This window comes from Rattus norvegicus, chromosome 6 (genome assembly GCF_021556685.1).
Source record: "Rattus norvegicus strain SHRSP/BbbUtx chromosome 6, alternate assembly SHRSP_T2T, whole genome shotgun sequence".
In the NCBI taxonomy this organism is placed as follows: Eukaryota; Metazoa; Chordata; class Mammalia; order Rodentia; family Muridae; genus Rattus; species Rattus norvegicus.
In genome coordinates, this window is record NC_141539.1 from 46,927,998 (window position 1) to 46,948,255 (window position 20,258).

Genomic DNA, 20,258 nt, shown 5'->3' on the forward strand with positions numbered 1-20,258 from the left:
GAGAGGCTGGTTGGCCACCTTGGGCCTTTTTGGCGAACCCTCCTGTCTGCTCCCATTTCACTCGCAGGGTTTCAGGTCCTTTGCTCCCATCCTTGGAGAGGTCAACTTCGGCTGCGGAGTCCGTGGCGGCTGCGAGCCGGGACCCCTGCGAGCTCTGCGGCCCTGGAGTGATGGGTCCCCCTGCGCGGACCTCTCCAACTTGTTCCAGAAGTGGCCCGGCGGGGGCAGCTGTGCGTTCTGAGCCAACAAGCAGAGCAGATCCAGGGGACCCCCAAGCTTCTTAGGCAAGGGTGCCCATCCCAGCTTGGGAGGCCTGGCAGTTCCCACTGCGTGCCGCAGAGCAGCGCTGCGGAGGGATGTGGAGAACCAGCGCTTTGAGGTTCAAAACGCCCTTGTTGGCCGCTCCTGAGCTACCTGTGTGGTGCCTGTTGACAGTATGGTCAGCTCTTTTGCCCTTAACCTGAAAAAGGCCTGATTTTAGTAAGGGTTTTGAAGGTGCATAGTCATCGTATTGAGTGGCTAAGCAGCGAGCTCTCCAGATCCCGGGGAAGAGGGATGGCAAGAATGAAACAGCTTGGTTTGAAAATTGAAGCAGGCTTGGAAGAGGCTGTGTGAGTCCAGGGACCACGGCTGATCGTGGCTTGGGACAGCCTCACTTCCATCATTTTCTTTACCTCCCAAACAGAATTTACAGTTGCATGTTTTCAGCTCCTTAGGCTTTGTGTATCCAGCTGGACTCACAATCGGTAGCTGGAGTCCGAGACACACACGTGTAGCAGAAGTGAACTGATGAGTAGATTTCCTTTGGCCAGAATTTTAAGATCAGGGTAAGATGTAGATATTTTAAAATACCTGTGCCAGAGGTTGGGGGAGGGGGAGGGGTTGGTCTTCAGAGAGCTTTTAAATTAAGCTATGTCATTACATCGTTTCCCCTTGCTTGAACAAAGCATTCGCTATTAAGCTTCGTTTGGGGAAAAAAAAAAAGCCTGGACTATTTTTTCTTTCGTGTAGAATATGTTTCTTTGTAGACACACACAGTTCAGACTAGACTCAAGGAAAAATACTGGGATCAGCATCCTGCTACTGGAAGTATAGCTAATATCCGCTGTCCCCCTTTGGCCCCCACCCTTTCTTTTCTCTCACCCCTCTTCCAAAAGATCTGCTTGGAAGTCTTTTGTGGTGAGTTCAGTGAGTGCAGATTGCCTTAGTCTGCTTTTGTTAGCATGGTCTTTAGATGTCAACGATGCCTTTAGACAAGGCAGGTTGGAGATGAGGCATGTGGAGCCCCTCCCCCCACGAGTGCCAAGTTGAAAAGCACTGGGAAAATAGTCAACAGTGTTCTGAAAATACATCATTAATGCTTCTAAGAATGACGGCATTCAAAAAGGTAGGAGTCCTTCTGTGGGAAGGGCGCGCGCTGTGTGCGATGTCCTCAAAAGAAAACTCTTGTTTATGAAGTTACCATGCTTCTCTCACGGTATCGGATCCGTTAAGTATCATTAATACTGGTAGATGTTGGCCAGCCAGACAAATAGGAGCTGCAATTAAAGTTGGCATAGCCTCTCTCTGATTAATTTTAGTTTCTAGTGGATGAACCCAAAGCTGCTTTTGCATGCAGTGCGGGAGATTACCCAAGAGCTCAGTTACTGAGTAGATTAAAGAGAGACTGGATTTGGTCATTTTGTTAAATTGCAGGCTTGCTCCACTTGGCCTCCTAAGCAGAAAATGGATTTGAGTTGGAAACAGGGGAAAATTGAAATCATTGTAGGCTTATCTCATTTTTAAGTAAACCCAGCTTCCACTGTAGGATAATGGCGTGTCTGAACTTAGAGTTGGAACTAATTTGAAAGTTGAAAGGACTCAGCGTGGATTACTTAAAATAATGCTTTCTTTCTCCTCTTAGATTATTTAATGTTCTCTTCCAGTACGAAAAGTTGTTCTCTGTCTACTGTAATAACACACTATATTCATAATACTTGGATTTTCAGCAGACATCTTTTTTATGGTGGGATGAGACATCAGAGTGGTTTTTGTGACCCACAAAAAGTTTCACATTTCATAGAAATACGACTAAAAAAATATAAGTCGCTGGCCTTCTACTTAAATGAGTTATGGAATTAGTGAACATATCTGATTAGCTTGGGCAGACCTGTTTGCTTCCAATGGAGGATATGTCTGGCCATGGTCATTTTCTGATTGAAATAGGCTTCCTTGGTTTGCATACTTGTAGCCAGAATGTCAGTAGTTAGCTAGTGCCTGGCCTGTGTTTAATCTCTATCCCTGATTTGTAGATGAGGAATTTGAGGCTAGGGGATTCGTTCCGGTTATAGATCCAACCAGCGGAGTTTGAACTTGGCTTGATGATGCTTTCACAAGTTGCATGGCTTTATCCAGTGCTTAGTGATGGTGCGTTCTTGAAACTGCCCCTTGCTAGATCAGCCACCCAAGTCAGGCTCCATCACTTTCTAGTTGTATGAATTGGGGCGAGACTCTCCCCCTTCCCTCTCTTTTTCCCCCCCATTTTCAGTCCACAGTCTAGATAATCATGTCTATCTCTGAAGGTTCTGGTACAGTACCCAACAGGCACCTGACTGACTAAATGCTGGCTGCTTTACCAGATTTCACTGTAGTTAATATGTAGACCTGGAATGAGACTGGATCAAGGGAGAAGGAACTGGATGAATGGTTGAAGGCGTGTACATAAATGAAAACCGTTGTCCCTCTCCCTAGGCGTGTGTGTGTGTGTGTGTGTGTGTGTGTGTGTGTATCCATGCATGCGCGCTCCCCATGCTCATGCGTGTGACGGCTCCTGTGCTGACTGAAGCCAGAGGTCGACATTGCCGTGTTTCCCTCAATCAATTTTTCACCTGAGTCCTGGGGATCCCCACTCAGGTTCTCAAGCTTTTGTAGCAACCACCATATACCCCCTAAGCTGTATTCCCAGCCCCCATGCATTCCCTCTAACGAGTTTACTGTCTTGGTAACAGATAAATCTGAGTGTAGCTGGTTTGAAACTTTCACTTAGTGAGGACTCTCTGGGTGACGTGTTTATTTTGCACGGTTTTAGCAGACCTTGCAAAGTGCAGAGCACCACTGGCGTCAGCTTTGTGCTTTTGGAAATAAGGGAGGAAAGTATCTGGAGCATAAATCTGAAAACTGAGGCTTCCCCTCCCCCCGTTACTTTAAAATAGTCTCGAAATAGAGAATAATTGTGTACATTCTTGGGATATCCGTGTTGTTAGTTAGAGCTTCTCCATAGCTCCATTCTGCCTTGCTTACTTGGCATTGATGTAGTTTTAAAAATAAATTTGATACTGACTCTTAAGTATTAAAATTTAATCTTCTTCCTTCCGGAGCCATGAGTCTCTTAGTCTGTTGTCCTTGGTTACCTTGGAAATCGCTTTGCTGTCCTAACTGTAAAAGGAGAATGAACATCTGGACTGTGCAGACTCCCCTGGGATTGGGGGGGGGGGTGCTGTTCATGGGGCCAGACTCCGCCCAGCAGTGCCAGTGGGAACTGGCCTTGCCTTTGATTCTGAGCCGTAGTCCTTTGTGACTTGTTTGTAAACCAGCTCCAGAGTTTGGATCTATGGTCAGAAGGACGCCACCTCTTTCTCGGTGTATTTTTGTCCTTGGAAGGGATTAGGTTAACAGGCCATCATTTTATGCCACCCTAAAATCTGAATTGGTGTATCTGGAACGTTCTGAATCAGCTAGGGTGGGATTGGTTCCCCCTCGGCTGAATTCAATTTCTCTTTTATGATTGGTAGTGCAAGTACAATGATACCACTCCTCGTGCGTCCCAGCTCTCACCGTGGTTCATCCGGGATCAGTTGCTGTGTGTGTGTTAGGGCGAAGGGATTAGAAATCCCTTCTCTTTGAAAGAACTTGTGGTTCTATGGGGAGAAACCGATTCTCCGGGCAGATGGGTGCACTTAGGTGACATGAGGCCATGTCTCTGTGAGCATCTATGGTGATGATGTAGAGACCAGGAAGACTGGGACAGCTTACATGTGGTCACAGGTGTGGATGGAGAGGGCCTTGAATGGAGGAAGCCTGTCAGAAGAGACTCCAAGGTAGTTTAATCCAGTCTTCCATATCTGTGTCCCTACCTTAGGGAAATATTTATTCACTTTTGATCTGGTGACCAATTAGGCCTTCGGTGAGATTTTCATATCCATCTGGGCTGCAAAAGGCTGCTTAGGCCAAGACTTTATAGAGGCCTTTCATGGTGGGGCAACCCCTGGATTGGTGCTTTTGGCCTATATAGTAGTCCAAGAATGGAGGCAGCTCCTTGCTAATATTACTGTCTCAGAGTGGTGGCCACTCTACTGACTGATATAGGTTCAGCACTTCGCCCTGCATAGTTGCAGGAAGTCTTGTTGCTAAGCACTGTTTTAGACCCTTGCAACTCCAAAAATGCTTCACCGGACAGCACCAGTCAGTGTGGTGTGGAATGGCGGAGCCTCAGATCCCAGGGCGGAGCTGTGGGATCAGAGTCTGCATTTCAACAGCACTCTCAGGAGCAGTGTGTGCACCAGGGTTTGAAAGTACCGTTCTCGGCTGCTGCCCTGAGCCCTGGCTGTGCTTTAGAGTTGCCTGGTTGGGGGAGGGGGTTTCTGTGGACTGGAAGAACCTGGTCCCACTCTCCTCAATTCTGATCTCATAGGATCTGGGGGAGGCCTGAGGCTTCCAGACTTCTAAAAAGGTCCCTCCCTAGTTGATAATCACCGATAGGCAGGTGATGATGTAATGCTGTGTGCCAGGTAGTGATAAGTCAAGGATATGTGTGTAATTTTGGGGATAGGATGTGGTTTTGGAGGGGAGGGAACTGAAATCAGGACAGGCCTCTCTGCAGAGGTGACCTTTGAGCAGGAATGTAGAGGCTACCTGGGCATAAAGGAGTCCTGGAAAAGGCCCAAGATGTGAGTATTAGGGTGGGCAGAAAGAAGGCCTGTGATCAGAGGTGAGGGAGAGAGGGGAGGGGCCTATGTGAAGGGGTGGGTTTGGGCCAGATCCCACTGGGCCTTTACCTTGGGCAGGGAATTTGCACTTTTGCTGTGGAACGAAGTGGAGTTATTAGAGGGTTTGGAGCTCAGACTATCATGGTCTGATTTCCTCTTTAGGATTTATTTATTTTTTTATTGATTTGCATCTGTGTGTGGCATGCACTTGCAGGTGCCCCCAGAGACTAGAGTGTATGGAGCTGGTGTTACAGGCAGCTGTGAATTGCCTGGTTGTGGGTGCTGGGAGTGAAACTTGGAAGAGCAGGAAGCTTTCTCAGACTAAGCCATTTGTCCAGCCATTAGTTCACGTTTTAAAGACATTTCAGTGGTTGTTCCTAGGCCTAGGAGAAAAGTGGGAAGATCGGCAAGGGATAGGGGTTCATTGCAGTCATCTGGGTGCTGAGGTGGTAGCAGTGCAGAAGGCCAAGTGTCCTTTGAACTGGGTGTGGGGCCAACAGCACAGTTCATGCCCTGACACTTGGAGCATGCGCCTTCCATCAGCACCAAGGTAAAGCTGGCACGTCCAGCGTGCCTCAGTGGCAGAGAGCAGGCCCACTGTGAAGATTGGCTGGCTGGAGGACTCGTATCGGAACCAGTCTTACTGCAGACTCTGAGCAAGGAGTGGAGGGGGCTGAGGGGGCCTTTGTTGCTACTGTGTTCTGGGGCAGTTGCTAACCGGTGATACTGGTTCCTTGGCACACTCTCCCCTTCCCAGCTCTTCAAATTCTCCTCTCTGTACGGAAATGAGATGAGCTCACTTAGACACGGTTCCCTAATTCGACCCCGTGACTGGACCTTCAAAGTAGACGGCTTGCTGCTTTTCTGCCTGTGTGGTTTTAGCGTGTCTGTGATGCTGTGGGATAAAGGGACCGCCACTTGGAACTGGGATGCTGAGCCTGTGTTTTTATGATGATGTTTGTTCTTCCATAGGAATTTGGTTGAGTTTTTCTCCATATATATATATATATGTATATGTGTATGTATATGTGTATATATATATGTGTGTGTGTATATGTGTGTATGTGTGTGTGTGTGTGTATATATATATATACACACACACACACACACACACATATGTACCTGTCATATAGTGTCACTGTCAAATGTCCAGGCTGTGAAAGAGGACGGGTCTGTTGAGGACTGACCCTCAGGTTGTGTATGAAGTTTTCATTTTTTCCCTTCTGTGCTGTGCACCTCTTTGACAGCATACCTCTTTTTAGAAGGACCGTGAACTTCTTTTGTTCTTTCCTTAGGCTTATCGTGTAGCCCAGGCTGGCCTTTAGTACTCCCTTTTAGCCTCCGAGTTCTGGGAATATTATAGGTACCCTTCAGAGAGAGGTTAAAATGTAGAATAAAAACTTTAAGCTTTCAAATGGAACCAGTTATACCGAATTCAGTTTGCAAAGCATTAAAAAAATATGCATACGGATATGTGATTTTTTTTTTTTTATGATGTCAGGATTTATTATTGGGCTGAATAAGTACTTCAGTTGTGGAGTACTGTGAATGTAAGTAATACGGTGTGACCTCGCTAATAATTACAGTGTGGGATTGTGGCACCTTTTATCTGAGGCCCGGGTAACAGTAACACTAAATGGGATGTGTTGCTTTCATTCACAGTTGAGGAAAGGCTGGATTTCAGTTAGACGCTAATGATGTGTGCACACATGCATTTTTTTCCCCCTCTCATCCAAGTAATATATGGATCCCTTAAAATCAGACTAAAGTTTGCAGGTTTGATGGGACGATGTCTCGAATTTGTCTTTGGATGACTGGTTCTTTGCAAACTCTATAAACCAGACCGTATCGTCGGTGTCGTGAACTGGGCCTAGGAATCTGGCTGAGAACAGTCCTACGAGGAGCCAGTGTTACCTAGTGAGGTGCCGCAGGTGTTTAGCAGAGCCCTAGGGGTGTGGGAGCTGCCAACCTTTGGTGTCACCAGGATAACCCTCGCTGCTCCATGGTGAGGTCTTGGGCAATTTCTCTTGCTCTGTAGTGTGCTTCTGAATTTAGCAGGCCTGCAGTTGTACCTCAGAGTCTAGTAGTTAGGATCAGAACCCGATGGCCTCTGCAGGCCGTCTCTGCTGTTTGTACTGTCCTTGTTTGTCTAACATGTTATTTTATGCTGGCCTTGGTGTAAGAGGAACTTCACTGGGAAATGATAGTAGCTTCCCAGGCACCTTCCACCCAAGGGATCAAGGGAGCCTTGACCGACATCGTTCTTCCAGTGAGATTACATACGAGCTCACAGCTGCAGCAGAGCATGCTGGATGTTGCGTTTTCCCTCCTGTCTTCCTGTATTTGTTGGGCACTATCGAGTACCAGACATCCCTCAATATAGTGTGGTCGTTACTGAGGCCGTAGAGAAGATGGATCACCTTATCAACTTCACAGAGCTGGACTGAGTTGGAGCCAGGATTTGGACCCAGATTTTTTTTTCCCCTCCCTATACATATGTGTCCTCTTGTGTGTGTAGAGGCCTGAGGTTGACATCAGGAGTCTCCTTTGACCATGTTCTACCTTGTTAATTGAGGAAGAGATCATAATAGAATTTAGAGCTCATAGATACAGGCTAGGCTAACTTGTTCCTGGGGTCTCCCATTTCTACCTCCCAACCCCTGGATTACAGGCTGGCTGCCATGTCCGCCCAACAGTTATATGGATTCTGGGATCTGAACCCTGTCCTCACCTTCGCATGACAAGCGCTTTATCCACTGGGTCATCTCCCCAGAACTCAGATCAAGCATTTGGCATCAGTGTCTGCTGTTTCTGCAGCCACCTACCTGTTCTGTAGAGCTGGTGCCTAAGCAAACTCTTCCTGCACTGATGCCTTTGGGTCAAGGCCATCTCTCTTGCTGCTGCTTTTAGTGAGTGGGCTCTGGTGCTTTTCTTGAGTGGAAACTCCGGTAGATCCCTGGGGCTGCTCTGTTTCCTCCCTGGAGAAACTCTTTTCTTTTTCTGTCCTGACTAGGCCAGTTCTGCAGAGACGGTGGCCAGCCATTGCTCACACTCTGGCAGGAGGCTGCTCTGCCAAGGGCGTTTTTAATGATGTCATCTTTCTACTGGATGCCGGTGATGCCTTTGCCAATAACATCAGGTGGTTGGTGAAGACATTGTCTTCAAACGCTGGGCTCCCTTGACATAGAATTAACAAGTCAGCAAGACTTTAGGGCCCCCTCTCCCTAATTTCTCAGAAGGAATCTTGTGTTTTGTTTTTGTTTAAGACAATGACAATAACCAGTATTCTTATGGGCTTTAATTCTCTGTTAAGAAATGTGCTTATGCCAGTTGGTTACGTAATACCAAATGGTCAGCATGGAAGCCATACATATAAATAACATACATATAAATACATATAAATAACATACATATAAATACATATAAATAACATACATATAAATACATATAAATAACATACATATAAATACATATAAATAACATACATATAAATACATATAAATAACACACATATAAATACATATAAATAACATACATATAAATACATATAAATAACATACATATAAATACATATAAATAACATACATATAAATACATATAAATACATACATATAAATACATATAAATAACATACATATAAATACATATAAATAACATTGTACAGATTGAGCAGGTTGTGTTTATGTGTTTAGGAATATACACATATGTATACAATAACAATGAAAAGGGAGGTTATGAATTTGCGAGACAGCAAGTAGGGATATGTGGGATGGTTTGGAGGGTAGAAATGATGAGATTATATTAGAATTTCAAGAAATAAAGAAAAATATTCGAAAAGCAAGAAAACATTAAGTGGGTTTATTTAAGATTATTCCTTTTTGAAAGAGGTCGTATTTCTCTTTCATAGTTAAAGAAATTGAGGCACGGTGGAGTCATGTGACTCTGGGTTTTGACCGTGGACAGAACAGGGATCCTGACCACAGGAGGATCAGGGCTAAGCCCTTGTTGGTTCTTTAATGTCCTTTCACTGTACAGAGGTGGGCTTCCTCAAAGCAAGTCAGTGTCCATTGAGTCTCAGGCCAATGCCCGCCAGCCTCCATTGTTGTCAAGTTAGAGGAGCCTGGATTGACACATTAAGTGTTGAGAGCTATTAAGTGCTAACCCCTGGGGAGGCACTTAGCATTAGAGACCCTTTTAGAGGCCCTTTTTCCCCCCTTGTTTATTTCTGAGGCAGGGTCTCTTGTATCTCAGGGTGGCCTTGAACTCTATATGCGAAAAATGACCTTGGATTTCTGGTCCTCCAGCCACTGCCTCCATCTTTGAAGGCTGCAGTTACAGCACGTGTCAAGCAAACATTCTGCCAACCGAGGTCTAGAGGAGTTTACAGAGAAGCCTTCACTGCCACCCAGTGAGCTGTCGAATAATACCTGGTCTCTTAGGGCTGTGGGTTCCAGGAAACAATCTGGGTTGTGTATATAAAGGCCTCAGAGTGAACAGACTGAGTGTGCCTTCCAGGCCAGCGGATCTGTGCGTGGTGAGGTGACCCTGAAGGATGTCTCGGGGATGTACAGGTCAAGCTTGGCCTCCTCTGTTCCCCACTGTAAAGTGTCTCCCCAAATATCCAGATACTTGTGCAGCCACCATGACAGTTGTCAATGATCTGGAGTTCTGTTGGGTTCACTGCTGGCTGAAATTTGGGACAAGCAGGGCCGTGTTGCCTGTGGTCTTTTATTTTACAGTCATGGACCAGAAGCATTGCTCTCTTGGTTCTGCTTTGTTCTACATCTCTCTGACAAAAGGCAGGTTGTGTTAATGATCACAAGGTTTTGTGGTCACGAATGTGGGCTACTGAATGTTGTGTGGATATTGGCTTTCTTTCTAAAGTTATTTATTTGTTTATTTGTTTACTCATCATGTGTCTGTGTGAACCTGAGTGGGTAGCTGTGCATCATGTGCTTGAGGAACCTGAGGAGGCCGAAATGGGCATTAGATGTGGAACTGGGGTTTGTAGGTGGTTAGGAGTCCCCATGTGGGTCCTGGGAACCACACACAGTTTCTCTGCAAGAGCTGCAACTGCTCTTAACCTCTGAGCCATCTGTCCAGCCCTCTGACTCCGTATATTGAGGTTTTATGAAGGAGAGTTTTATGATGTCGCACGTAGCACCCGTCTTCATGGTTCCTGGCTGTTTGTGTTGTGGTGGGATGATATTAGTAGCCACGGAGTTGGGAGGGCTGGGGTCCAGTTTTGTCCAGGCCTCTGTTTTACTGTGTGACTTTGAATTCCTCCCAGGAAGTCTACCCTCTGACATGAGGGGTTTAGCTGCTCTTTGGCCACCCTCTCCAGCCTGAAATCCCCGTAGTTGTCTGTGTCACAGTAATGAATTAAGAGAGGAGTGAATATCAGCAAGAAACAGCTACTCTGTAGTCCTGAAAGGACAGGGGAGGACTTTAACCGTCTATCTCCAAGTTTAATTATTTACATTAAGATTGTGGTACTTTATATTTTTGCTTTAAGAAGAGTTAAAACACGACACGTGTATCATAAAATTGTTCAGGCATGGTAGTGCGTAGAATCCTGTTACCGAGGCTGGGTGGACACTTCAAGTTTGAGGTCAGTCTTGTCTCTTAGTGAGTGAGTTCCAGGCCAGCTATGTCTACAGAGAAAGGCTTTGTTTCCCTCTCATTATCACCCCCGTCCTTGTAAAGTACTGGTTCTCAACCTTACTGATGCTGCGACCTTTAACACAGTTCTTCATGTTGTGTGGACCCCCCCCGACCATAAAATTGTTTCCATTGCTACTTCATAACTGTAATTTTGCTACTGTTACGAATTATAATATAAAAATTTTGGAGGGCTGGAGAGATGGCTCAGCGGTTAAGAGCACTGACTGCTCTTCCAAAGGTCCTGAGTTCAATTCCCGGCAACCACACGGTGGCTCACAACCATCTGTAATGGGATCTGGGGTCATCCTCTGTCCCACAGGCACACATGCAGGCAGTAAGCTGTATGATGTATGCATAATAAATAAATATTTAAAAAAATTTTTTGGAGATAGAGGTTTGCCAAAAGGGGTTGAGACCCGCAGGTTGAGAAGCATTGCTTTAAAGTAGCCAATTCTGTGAGTTTTAGTACATCCCCAGAGTCTAGTCACCCCCATTGTTCAATCCTAGAGCTTTTTTTTTTTTCAAATAGGAAACATCACACCTGTTATCAGTCTCTCCGTCCTCTCCTTTCCCCCTCACCCTGGGCCTTTGTTGATCTGCTTTTGGCCTCTGGATTTCCTAACTGTAGGCATCTCATATATGGGGTCAGACCTTTTATGGCTTCTTTTTCTTTTTTCTTTTTTTTTTTTTCCGGAGCTGGGGACCGAACCCAGGGCCTTGAGCTTGCTAGGCAAGTGCTCTACCACTGAGCTAAATCCCCAACCCCTCTTTTATGGCTTCTTGTGTTTTCTTCATTTGCATAACTGATGTTCGAGAGGTTCATTCATGTTGTGTCAGGAAGCAGCGCTTTGCCCCTTTTAATGGCTGCATAGTATTCCATTGTGTGTTGCAACACACTTATTTCTGCTTTTTAGATATTATGAATGATGTACTAATTTTTTTTTTGCAAGCTTTTGTGTGGGCATCTATTCTCACTTCTCTTGGAGCTGAATGGCTAAGTCAGGGTGACTCTGTATTGAAGTTTTTGAGGAATGAGGAACTGCCAGACTTTAACATGGATATATCATTTTGTATTCCCTCCAGCCATGTGTAAGCGTTCCAATTTCCCCACATCCTTGTCAGCGCTAATTATCGTCTGTCCTTTTTGATTATGTCCTTTCTCACGAGTGTGAAGTTGTATCTCACTGTGAGTTTATTTGATTTGCATTTCCTTGATGGATAGGTGGCTAATGATGTCAAGCCATGTTTAACGTGCCTGTGGCTGTTTGTATATATTATTTTTGGAGGTCTAACTTTTCAAATTCTTTGCTCATTTTTATATTGGCTTGCCTTTTTATTATTGAGTTGTACACACACGTCTAGACAGTAATTTCTGCCCTGCAAATGCTCCCATTTTTGGATTGTCATTTCATTCATGTCATGGTATTTTTAGAAACAAAACATTTGAATTTTTTAAATAAAATATTTAATTATGCACATATGTATGTGCGACCGTGTATATATGAATGCAGTGCCTGGATCTCAGAAGAGTGCATCAGAGCCCCTGGATTAGGGGTTACAGCTTACAGCTGCCTGATTTGGGAACCGAGTTCTCTGTAAGAGCCACGCACACTCTGTGTGTGGTTAACTCGACACAGTCCAGGGTTATCTGCGAAGAGGGAACCTCAATGGAAGAATTGCCTATATCGGAATGACCTGTAAGAAAGACTGTGGGGCATATTCCTCATTAGTGGCTGATGTGGGAAGGCGCAGCCCACTGCAGCAGGACTGTGCCTAGGTGGTCCTGGGCTAGATAAGAGAGCCACAGACAGCAAGCCCGTAAGCTGGGTTCTTCCAGAGTCTCTGCGTCAGTTCCAGTCCCCAGGTTCCTGCCTTGTTTTCCCTTGGAGATGGACTGTGAGCTGGAAGATGAAGTCGCCTTTGGTCCTTGTGTATATCACGGTAATAAGAAGCAAACTAGGGCGTGCCTGAGACATACATTTAAACCTCGGATGAGCATCTGTGGACTCTCCCTCCATCCCATTGCCCTCTCTGTGTAGCACACAGGCTAGTGCTCAAACGAGGATGTATGGATCTCAACTGCTCCTCTCTAAGATCTTTCTGGATCCCTGGGAGTTCGGTGGGATCATGTTCAACATCTGCGAATAAGCCGGCTAAGACTCTTGGGCAGTTATATGGACTCCATAGATCAGTTGGAGGAGTATAGACACCAGTAAACCAGCTCTGTATCTCTTTATCTCTGTACTTGGGATGTTTTCCCATTGGAGTTTTTTAATTAATTTAACAATGTTTTATGGTTGTTGTTTTTTTTTCTGTATTATGCGTCCTTGCATCATTTCGTCTCAATTTGTTCTTAAATATTTTATTCTTCTGGATGCTACTGTGAATGGAATTGTTTTAACTTCATTTCTAGATTGTCATCTGTGTATAGACATACAGTTGATGTCTGCATACTATATATAAGTCGTACCTTGATGGATTTATTTACTGGTTCTTGTGCTGTGTGAATAGTCTTAGGATTTTCTGTAATGGCATCTTAGATACAGTTGTAAGGTGAGCTGGCTGCTTTATTTCTTTTTCTTGCCTAATTGTTGGATCAAGTCTTAGTCGTTTAAAAATATCTTCTGGTTTTCAGAATAGTAATTTTCTGAATGGTTGACTTAGATATATTTTTTTTTCTTTTTTTTCGGAGCTGGGGACCGAACCCAGGGCCTTGCGCTTGCTAGGCAAGTGCTCTACCACTGAGCCAAATCCCCAACCCCTTAGATATATTTTGAAAGCTGACTTAATCATTGTATATGTGCACACATGCATCATGGTGCACATCTCATGCATACGTGTAGAGGTAATAGGGCGATTTTAAGACGTCTGTTCTTGTGCCTGATGTGGTGGTGGACACTTTTTTTTTAATTAGTCATTCCATTCATTTTACATCTCAAATGATATCCAACTTCCTGGTTATCCCTCCACAAGCCCCCCGCCCCACAATCTCCCTCTCCTTCCTCCCTTTTGCCTCTATGAGGGTGCTGCCCCACCCTCTCCCACCACTCCAGCATCCCCCTACACTGGGGCATCAAATCTCCACAGACCAAGGGCCTACCCTTCCATTGCTGTCAGGCAAGGCCATCCTCTGCTGCATACCTATCTGGAGCCCTGGAGCCCTCCCTGTACACTCCTTGGTTGGTGGTCCAGTCCCTGAGAGAACTGGGTGGTCAGGCCAGCCTGTGTTATTCTTCCTATGGGGTTGCAATCCCCTCAGTTCCTCCAGTCCTTCTGCCAGCTCCCCCACCAGGGTCGTCCCTGAGCTCAGTTTGATGGCTGACTCACATCTGTATTGGTCACTTGCTGGCTGAACCTCTCAAGGAGGTACCTGGGAGGCAGAGGCAGGTGGATCTCTGTGAGTTTGAGGCCAGGCTGGTCTACAGAGTGAGTTCCAGGAGAGCCAAGGCTGTGTAGAGAAAGTCTTTTCCAAAACAAGTCTGTTTTCACCTTCATCATGTGGGGATCGAGCTGAGGTGATCAGGCATGGCTGCGGGCACCTCTACCGATGGAGGCATCTTTCCAGCCCTGGCTTTAATATTAAAATAACTATTTTTTTATATGTGGCTGAAACCGCTTCTATGTAATTGGATTCATCTTCCCTCTCATTTGGTTTGCCTGTGTACTGAAAAAGTGGAAGACTCAGAGGCCTGGAGTTTGGTTGCAAGAGAAAATGGCAGGGAGGGCTCTGTCTGATTCCTAGGATACCTCATTTGGCCGAGGTGTTTGCGAGTCACCCGGTTTCTGGTTCAATGGGAACCAGGGCCATGTGCTCTCTGCAACATCCAATTCCGCATCCCCCCCCCCCCCACTTGGTAATGGGTCTGTCCTGCAAGGTCTTTCCAGGAGCATCTCTTTGACTTGTTCTCCCAGGGCAGCCGCTCTTCTTCACTGAGGTCGAGGTTGCTGGTCCTTGTCACACTGTGTGCTGCTCTCCCATTTGTTCCTTTTTGGAAAAGAATGGCCCGGTCAGGTTATCAGAGCCTGTAGCTTTTGTTTGCCTCAGCCAGTGACTGTGTACTGATTCTCCCTTCAGGATGCTTAGGAACCTGTTTCCTGGTGTATTTGTAGTTTCCCCGGACCTGTGTTGACTACCCTATGGGAGTCTGGGATCAAACGGTAGTCTGGGATTTCTAGCAGCAGACCCCTGCATCTCTCCACTCCCTGAGCGATGACGGGGAACATGGGTTTCCTTTCCTACTGTTCCTCCTCCTCCTCCCCCCTCCTCTTCCTCTTCTTCCTCCTCTTCCTCTTCCTCCTCCTCCTCTTCCTCCCCCTCCTCTTCCTCCACCTCCTCTTCCTCCTCTTCCTCTTCCTCCTCCTCTTCTTCCTCCCCATCCTCTTCCTCTTCCTCCTCTTCCTCCTCCTCTTCTTCCTCCTCCCCTTCCTCTTCCTCCTCCTCCTCCTCTTCCTCCTCCTCCTCTTCCTTCTCTTCCTCCTCCTCTTCCTCCTTTCCCTTACAGACTTCCAGAGCTGAGGCATATTGCTCTATCTTTTCAAATGATTTATTGTCTTTGATAGTCATCTTGGAGCTTAATTTTCTGAGTGCACAATTTCTTTATGGTCAAAGTAAGAGAGGGCTTGATTGATCCTAGGACAAGATGGCTTTAGTTGTCACTAATATAAAATCCCTTAAGGCCCCCGTTTCATTTGCTCTTTCAATTTATGAGCCCTTCTCGGATCCTTCGTGCATCGGTACACTAGCCGGTAAGGCCTGCCTCATCTCGAGTTTAATTTCTGCCTCAGACACAGCAAGGACTGCTGTACTCAGTGTGTAGCTGACAGCCTGTTAGATTTGGGGCTGAATTATGGAGTAGCAGTGCCAGCAGATGAATGAATATTTCAGACATTTGTTAACTGTTTTTCCAAAGGAAAATGTACTGTAAGCTGTCAACCATGGGGCACACATGCATGAGAGTCTGGAGGGTGAACGAGAGAGGAGATACAGCAATCTGGGAGTCGCAGGGTCCCTGTGCTCCCTTAGCAGAGGCCAGCGGGGAGGAGAAATGAGGATTAGACCAGAAGGGCGGGATTACTCCCCACTCCACAGATCCCAAGGAAGGTCTCATTCAGCCCCAGCTAGCATCCCCTGATGTGTGCAGATTCTCATTAAGATGACCCGAGACCAGACACAATAAGGCAGCTTGCCTGATGCGGACGAAGCCCTGGTGTTGGGCCCTAATTCTTCAAAGCAGTTCTCGCTCCCCAAACTAAAACAACAGAAACTGAGTCCAAAGCAGGGAAAGTCTGCCTCAGTGGCCTGAGGACTGTGTAATCCCTCAAGGAAAGTTGCCATGAAAATCAGCTATACATTTTTGCTGTGTAATTTATGAACTCATGTTCGCTGGGAAAATTTATCTTTGTGAACAGCTCCTTCCTGCGGTGTTGACTCCAAGGCGCTTTCAGTGTCTCTTTGAGGGTGACATTTGGTCAATGGTGGAATAATACAGACATGCGTTTCTGTGATGTGGGGATAGGCTTTGGCCCATGGATGCCTGTGTCAAGTATGAGGAGAGGAAACTCTTCCTATGAGGGAATGTGTGTGCAGTGTGTGCTTCTGTCTCTGTTCTCATGCCCAGGGTAGAGAGTACTTTTAATGGTGTCCAGCCTGTGGCTCAGGGATGTGTGTTGGGTATCCAGGCAGTCCCTCTTAAAAGGCTTGTAGTCACTGTAATCAAGGTTGTCATGGCACATTTGGAAACAGGAAATAAGAAAGTGTCTCAAGAATTATTGAAGTCCCTGCTCCCTATAGTACTTCAATTAATACCTAATTTCTTCACTGAAAAATATTGATCCTCTTCCTGTAATTCTTCCTTAATCCTCAACATCTATTAGAACCGTTTTCTTCTCTTCTCTTTTCTTTCTTTCCTTTTCCTTCCTTCCTTCCTTCCTTCCTTCCTTCCTTCCTTCCTTCCTTCCTATTTGGTTTTTGAGATGGGGTTTCTCTAGTTAGCCCTGGCTCTCTCAAGATAGACTATGCTGGCCTCAAACTCAGGGACTAAAGGCATGTGCCACCGTCACCTGGCTCTTCTCTGAATCCTTAAGGTGGTCATTCTTTGATGTATTTGGGTAGCTTTTTTTGTCCATCCACCCATCAGTCTCTTTGCTGTCATCCATGCAAGTTTCCATCATGGAGACTGACCTAAAATGTCTGTACTCAGAATCACAGAGTACTGTGAGGTGTATGTAGTACCCACACAGCTCCGGGTGCTTCTCCAGGCTGGGAGTGTGTCCTGGCTTCTCTCCCTTATAGCGTTGGAATCTCAGAGGAGGAGATGTCTACTTAGCTTGAGTTGAGGTCTCACGCAGACTGGCTTGGGACATCTAGGCTACATCCTGCAGCTTGTTTTCTGTATGTCCTTGCAGTGGTCCATGTCACTCTCTTTAAATGCCTGCCTGCTACAGTGACCAGGTGTTTGACTGCTAACAGAAGCAGCCGTGTCTTCCCTTGGAGATTTACATCAACGGACACAAGTGCTTTTGTCCTCTGCCTCTTCGTTTCTGATTTTACCTCTTAAGATCGTACGCGAGCCTGGGGACAAGTGGGTCAGAGCTGGGTTATGGAGGGCCGAGCCTGACCTTTGGAAATGGATTCAGGAGTTTGTGGGAAGAGCATGCAGTTGAGGATGGAGAGGGGGAGATAGGCCAGAGGCAGGGAGTCTTGTAAGAGACCTTAGCCATTGTAAGGTGGATGAGGGGCCTGAGCCGAGGAAGGTCTATGTCACTTACGCATTCACTGTCAGGCCTATCACGCGTCTCTGGGGTGTTGGGCTGTGGTTGGCTTGTTCGGGCCTTTTTCTCTCTCCTTCATTGTGGCTTTGTAGAGGTCTCAGATGCCCAGAGCTCCTGCCTTCCAGGAAAAGCAGTGGTCTACCAGAGAGCGGGGGAGGGAGGAAGGAAGGAGGGAGGGAGGGAGGGAGGGAGGGAGGGAGAGAGAGAGAGAGAGAGAGAGAGAGAGAGAGAGAGAGAGAGAGAATATGAGAATGAAGCACATTTCAGGGGAAAGGTCCTTGAAGCAGGGCTTGCTTTCCTCCATGCACCCAGAAGTGTCTTTCTGATCCCTTGCATTGGAGATGAGCTGAGAAGGAAGCTTGGTTACGCTCAGCTGACTGTATATACACAGATTAAGGCTGTATACTAGAGGTCAGTGATGGTAGTAAGAATATTAAAATACCATCCCGTCCCTACACTCTAGGAACCTGTTTAAAAACCATTTATCAATCATTTATTTATATGAAGCCTGTTGTATAGTGGGGAGCAGGGTTTTCCCTTGGGGCCACAGTAGGGACCAGTCTGCAAGTTTTTGTTTTGCTTTGTTTTGTTTTCAGTTCTTTTCCCCCACAAATTCCACGTGCCTGTTTCTTGACCTGAGTCTCTTGGGCAGTGACTTCAAATGCACCTTCCAAGCCTAGGGAATCTGCGTTCTGACAAGTTCAGCTCCCTACCACTGCCACAGGGCTTATCGAAAAGATAAGAGTGGAGTTGTTGGGCTGGATGCTGGCCTCTGCCCAAAGTTTATCCCTTGCTGTCACCCATGACCACTCCTTGTCACTTCTTCCTGTCTGGACCCGGGGCTATTTATGAGTAGAAGACTCAGGGAGTTGGCCATAGGGTGCTTGGGAAGATAACCCATCCAGGGAAAGTGCTAGTAGGCCATAGGCTTGGCTCAGATCATCTTTCGCATCACTGTATGCGTGCGCTACCCCAGCTCTCACCAGGGAAAAGCAGTCCTTGGATACTCAGTGGTGGTGGCAGAGGTGTCTTAAGCCAGTACCCCCTTCCTGCTGTGTGGGGATTAGGGTTCCCCATGTCGGCTTGCCAGGGGAATGGAGACAGGACTATGGTCAACTGAGCAAGGGGAGAGGGATGCTTGTCAGCTAGGATAGGGGAGCGGTGCTCTGACCACACCCTCTAGTGAGTCTGAATCCCTTCATTTTCCTCCCAGCATCCCCAGTCTTCTTGTGTCTGAGATATTTGTACTGTTTCTGAGCAGTTTCCATGTCTAATAGCCTGCATTTTTAGGGTGTGTGACCCTTGTTGTCCCCGTCGGCCCCCAGCTGTAAGGGTAGATGTTTTAGGGGGAAGTGCCACCGTGTCCAGTAGTGCTGCCCACTAAGCATTGTTGGCCCCCCCTGGGGATCCCTGAGGGCTGTCCTCCTACAGAACGGTACCCACACCACTGACGCTGCAGCCCGCTTCCTGCATTTGTTCTTAGTTCCTGAAACCTGCTGCAGACTCCTGACCCTGTGAGCTCATTTTTCTTTTCTTTGTAAAGTAAGCTCTTGCTTTTACTTGGACTCAGTTATTTTCAAAACACTGTCTGGATAGAATAAACCCTTTGCAAGCTTTACAGACAGATAGATGCCCCTGATGGTCTTTCATGATTCGTAAAGTAAGATACGGAGTCAGAGATGTCCCAGGGTCTGGAACTGGGACCTTATCGTGAGCCTTGTCCACTGAGTGGCCGCATTGTTTTCCAGAACCAGCTGAGGGTCTGAGACTCCTCAGTAATGACTTTGTAGAGTTAGCCAGTGCACTTGTACACACACACACACACACACACACACACACACACACTTTACAGGCTCATACACTTGTAATTACTAAGTTTTCTGAGAGGTAATACAGGAGGCTGAATTTCAGTTCAGCTTATTCTACAGAGCAAAATAACAAAGCAACAAACCCAGAAAGCATAAAAACAACAAGAACAAAAATCACAAAAGCGTTACTACCAAGTCAGTGTGTGGGCGCCTGGATCTTCCTTGTGTGCACATGTCTCTGTCCGGCCTCTGAGGAGGGATTTCATGTGCAGTGTGCACTGATTGTTAGTGCTGGTTACTATTAATACCGGCTGTATTAGCTGTTCTGGGAAGAGGTGCTGCTTATTCATAATACCCAGATAATTGCTGTAGACTGGGGAGAGCAGACGGTACAGCGTTATGAGCAGAAGAGTAATTACAACCTAAAGGCAATGGGGCGAATCTTTTAATGCGAGGCATTAGGAATGCTAACGTCTTTGTGTAAGGGGCAGTGTGTGGTGAGTATTTGATAAGGCATGCTTAGCCACACAACCCCAAGGAAGTTCTAATCTTGAATTGTTTGTTATGGGAACGCAGCATCCCGAGAGCCCCTCATCCTCCCTCAGCGTTAACAATATGCTCATGTCATCTGTCGTAGTGGGTATTCAGTCCCATTCAATGTGTATTTCTGTCTTTTGCTTCCTGCCCACTCACTCAGTGTTATTCTTGAGAAGAGAAAGGGATTTGGGATGAGAGCCAAGTGGTACCCAGTCTTAGAGGCTACAGTGATGCCGTCCACTACTTTTCACTCACGTTCTCAGCTGTTTGCTATGTTCTCATACGTGGTCTCTGCCCTTTCTGAGGAGAGGATTGAGTTGGGTGGTTGATGAAGGAGTGAATCTATTTGAGGCTGGTAGCAGGAATATCTGCTTTGGTTTGCAGAGCACAACAGCACCCTTCGTGTGTTGAGGTAGACAGAATGGTCTCTTCCCTTCTGACTCTCACAGAGGTGAGAACAGTACTGCCCTTGGGACACTGAACTTCTCAGACTCAGGCAACAGCATTTCTCTCT

At 46.4% G+C, this 20,258-nt stretch overlaps 1 protein-coding gene across 2 annotated transcripts in view; it reads left to right on the plus strand.

Annotated features, from left to right (window-relative positions):
* The window catches only part of Asap2 (ArfGAP with SH3 domain, ankyrin repeat and PH domain 2), a 162,168-nt gene that overhangs the window by 641 nt on the left and 141,269 nt on the right, over nt 1-20,258 (plus strand).